The sequence below is a fragment of the Sinocyclocheilus grahami genome, unplaced genomic scaffold (assembly GCF_001515645.1).
Source record: "Sinocyclocheilus grahami isolate Dianchi unplaced genomic scaffold, SAMN03320097.WGS_v1.1 scaffold1034.1, whole genome shotgun sequence".
NCBI lineage: Eukaryota > Metazoa > Chordata > Actinopteri > Cypriniformes > Cyprinidae > Sinocyclocheilus > Sinocyclocheilus grahami.
The window spans coordinates 42,224-45,459 of NW_015506213.1; the positions used below are offsets into that span (position 1 = coordinate 42,224).

Sequence of the window (3,236 nt, forward strand, 5' to 3'; positions counted from 1 at the left end):
AACCTGATGAGGAGAGGAGTAACGTGAGCTTTTTTTGGCTCATTGAAGACCACTCTCGCTGCTGCATTCTGGATTAGTTGCAGAGGCTTGATAGTGCATGCGGGAAGGCCCGCCAAGAGAGCATTACAATAGTCTAGTCTGGAGAGAACAAAAGCTTGGACAAGAAGCTGTGTGGCTTGCTCTGACAGGAAGGGTCTAATCTTCCTAATGTTGTATAAGGCAAATCTGCAGGACCGGGCCGTTGTAGCAATGTGGTCTGTGAAGCTTACCTGATCGTCGATCACAACTCCTAGGTTTCTGGCTGTCCTGGAAGGAGTTATGGTTGATGAACCCAGCTGTATAGAGCAGCTATGATGAAACGATGGGTTTGCTGGAACCACAAGCAGTTCTGTCTTAGTAAGGTTGAGTTGAAGGTGATGGTGATGGTCCTTCATCCAGCCAGAAATGTCTCTCACACAGGCTGCAATGCGAGCAGCTACCGTCAGATCATATGGTTGGAATGAGAAGTAGAGTTGAGTGTCATCAGCATAGCAATGATAGAAAAAGCCATGCTTCTCAATGACAGATCCTAATGACGACATGTAGATGGAGAAGAGAAGTGGTCCAAGCACTGAGCCTTGAGGAACCCCAGTAGCAAGAAGTTGTGACTTAGAAACCTTACCCCTCCAAGACACCCTGAAGGACTTACCAGAGAGGTAAGACTTGAACCACAGGAGTGCGGTTCCTGAGATGCCTTTCTGAGGGTGGACAGGAGGACCTGGTGGTTAACTGTGTCAAAAGCAGCAGACAGATCCAGCAAGATGAGTACTGAAGATTTGGAAGCTGCTCTTGCCTGTCTCAGGGCTTTAGTAACCTAGAGCAGTGCAGTCTCAGTTGAGTTGCCGCTTTTGAAGCCAGATTGGTTGCTGTCCAGGAGGTTGTTCTGTGCAAGAAACATAGAGAGTTGGTTGAACACAACTTGCTCAAGTGTATTTGCAATGAATGGAAGAAGGGATATCTGTAGTTTTCTAAAAGTGCTGGATTTAGAGAGGGTTTTTTAAGCAGTGGGCTTACCCGAGCCTGCTTAAATGCTGTGGGAAATGTACCAGTGTGAAGAGAGGTGTTGATAATGTGAGTAAGCGAAGGTATGACTGAACAAGAAATGGCCTGAAGGAGGTGAGTGGGGATAGGATCAAGTGGACAAATAGATGGATGATTGGAAAGGATAAGTTTGGATATGTCCGTCTCCGAGAGTGGAGAGAAGGAGGAGTGAGAGTGTGTATTTGATGTTATGAAGTTATCATCAGTTTGTGGTGTGAGTAATTGGTCGCTGATGGTTCTTGTTTTATTTGTGAAGAAAATTGCAAAGTCATTAGCTGTAAGAGTTGATAAAGGAGGAGGGGGAGGAGGACAGAGAAGAGAAGAGAAGAGAAGAGAAGAGAAGAGAAGAGAAGAGAAGAGAAAGTTTTGAAAAGTGTGCGAGAGTCAGAGCAGTTGTTAATTTTATTGTGGTAGTATGTCGTTTTAGCAGTGGAAACATTTGCAGAGAAGGAAGAGAGGAGTGACTGATACACACGAAGGGCGGTAGAGTTTTTTGATTTGCGCCATCTCCTCTCTGCAGCCCTGAGTCTAGAGCGATGTTCACGGAGAACATCAGACAGCCAGGGGGCAGAGGGGGTAGTGCTGCTGGTCAGGGTGAAAGTAGGCAAAAGTTGTCTAAGTAAGATTTTAGAGTGGAGCAAAGAGTGTCAGTAGCACTGTTTGTGTCCAGTGCTGAAAACTGAGAGGGTGGAGGAAGGGAGGATGAAGCCATAGAGGATAGGCGAGTGGGAGAGTGAGCGTAGGTGACCTGCGGAGGAGTGTGTGCTGTGTCAGGAGTTAGTGCGAGGTTAGAAGTGATGAGGAAGTGGTCTGAGGTGTGCAGTGGAGTAACTAAAGTGTTGTCAGTGGAGCAATAGCGTGTGTAGATGAGGTCCAGTTGGTTACCTGATTTGTGAGTAGCCATAGTAGACACTCGCTTGAGATCAAATGAGGCGAGCAGAGTGTTGAAGTCAGCAGCCTGGAGAAGTTGCCCAGTTGACCTGGGGGACGATAAACGACTACAAAGTGGATTTTAATAGGGTGGATAATAGTAATTGCATGTGATTCAAATGAACTGTTGCCTGTAAGAGATGGTAGAAGATCAAATTTCCATTCATTTGAGATAAGGAGACCAATACCTCCACCCCTCCCAATCGCGTGAAATTAGTGGAGAGGGCTCAGGTGTCCTCAGGTTTGATCCAAGTCTCAGTTAGGGCCATGAGGTTGAGACTTGAATGAGTAGCAATAGATGAAAGAAAGTCTGCTTTGTTTACAGCAGAATGTCAGTTCCAGAGACCAATTGGAATAGAGAGTAAAGTAGTAGAGGACAGAGGGACAGTACGCAGATTATTAGGATTGGCCTGCCTCCAACATACAGTGCGTGATTTCCGAGTGTTAGTAGTAATAGTAGAGATTTGAAAGCACATAGTGAGTATAATTGTCCTAAACAAGTAGATGAGAGCAAGCTGTACAATGAGTAAAGAAAAGTAAAGAAAGGGCAGGAAAGCAATACTCAAGTGCCTTGTCCTTGCTCGGTGGAGTCGCGCAGGTAGAGTCGATGGTCTTTACACTCGTCGGTCTTCACACGAGGGCTGCCACGGTGACCTAACCAATTTTATACTTGCCTGAGTACTCGTTATTGAAGTCAGCTGGCCACGCAAAATGTAGCAAACCGAAACTGGAAAGTCCCGCGATATGCATGAGAACAAACGTGACTTGAGCAGGTATTTACCACGGTAAAACACAGTAAGTGAAACAATGTTTCCTAGCAATGACAACCGCACTGAAATCTAATGAGAAACAAGACAAAACACTTACAAACTGCTGTCCTCTTCTGCTGCTCGACTGCTTCTTCTAGCAGCAAATTTACTGAAGTATATTTGATTGTGCTAAAGTGCAGGTATACTTCAGGTACACTTTAAATATCTTGCATTAAAGGACAGATATTATTCAAAGATAATACAATCCTCATCAATACTGACATTAAAACACATTTTAGGCATTTACACGCATTTTAGAAACATGCATTATACACAAGTACCACTCCAAGTAAAGTTTAATTATAATTTTTATATCAGTAAGTCTCGAGTGATATGCCAGTAAATATGTTCATAGATTTGAACTATACTTAGCATAAAATAGATATTTTTTAAAATATGTTATTTTTCATTAGGGTG

General features: G+C 44.0%; 1 protein-coding gene across 1 annotated transcript in view; it reads left to right on the forward strand.

Moving 5' to 3' along the window:
• Window positions 1–3,236, forward strand: part of LOC107565895 (slit homolog 1 protein-like) — a 49,254-nt gene that overhangs the window by 22,594 nt on the left and 23,424 nt on the right. The gene's annotated exons all lie outside the window — the stretch shown is intronic.